The 1142-nt window shown below is 34.6% G+C and overlaps 1 pseudogene; it reads right to left on the reverse strand.

Moving 5' to 3' along the window:
- Nucleotides 1–20: 20 nt before the first annotated feature.
- Nucleotides 21–1142, reverse strand: part of LOC105809508 — an 11192-nt pseudogene continuing 10070 nt past the window's right edge.

Consider the following 1142-nt stretch of genomic DNA (forward strand, 5'->3'; position numbering starts at 1 on the left):
TGAAGACCTTGCCACACTCATTACATTTGTAAGGTTTCTCTCCAGTGTGAATTCTGCGATGACTTGCTAAGTTTGAATTTTGACTGAAAACCTTGCCACATACATCACATTTATATGGTTTCTCTCCAGTATGGATTACCTGATGTCTAGTGAGGTGAGAGCCCTGATTAAAGGCCTTGCCACACTCATTACATTTGTAAGGTTTTTCCCTAATGCATGCTCTCTGGTCTTGTGTGAGTAACAAAGGATGTGTAAAACCATCCTCACATATATTAAACATGTTAATGTTGACACTAGGAGGAATTGTTTGAAGTGGTGGGACTAAGGAACCATCGATGATAGACTTCTCACCTTGATTACATTCATGCATCTTCCTTTCAGTTTGAAATTGCTGCTTTTCAGCCAGATGTGACTGTAAGTTTAATTCATGCTGATTTTCAACAGGCCTATTTCCTGCATCCCTTCTATTATGTTGATCTCTTCTACCAGTAATGGGTTTTTTTTGAATTACAGGTACTCCTTTGTAATTTCTTTTATCGAGCCACTGATAATCAAAATCATGCATATTTTCCTGGATTTCCCTGAAGTAAAAATCTTTGATGTCATGGCTTTCATGTCTTTCCAACATCAATGTTTGGAAGATTTCTCCTGTACTATTGCTCTCTTTTGGTGGTAATTCCTTGATCATATGTGTAGGAGAGATATCTAGAAAATATAAAGAAACACAGGATTCATACTAACTACAGTTGGTAAATCAGTATTTCATATTGAAAAACATACTATACCAAAAATAATATTTATACTGAACAGAATTGTTATAAAATTTTCAACCATGATTTTCAAATATTTAGGAACACAAAGTTTGGATTTTTAATAAAGAGTGGTTACATGTAATTCAAATGAATTTTAGGGAAGCCCAATTTCAAACAATCTATGGCCCAAACACTTGTGTTGTACAAACTGTTAACCCTGAAAAGGGGAATATTTTTCCAATATGATCTCAAAGCAAACAGCAATTAGCAGTAAACACATGGCTGTTTTGCTGAAGAAAACAAAAATATTATATTACACATACTGACTTCATATTTATTGTACACAAATAAATGCTAAAGAAAGCATGTCATAGAGCTGGCCCTTGGGTC

The sequence above is a fragment of the Propithecus coquereli genome, unplaced genomic scaffold (genome assembly GCF_000956105.1).
Source record: "Propithecus coquereli isolate 6110/MARCELLA unplaced genomic scaffold, Pcoq_1.0 Scaffold196, whole genome shotgun sequence".
NCBI lineage: Eukaryota > Metazoa > Chordata > Mammalia > Primates > Indriidae > Propithecus > Propithecus coquereli.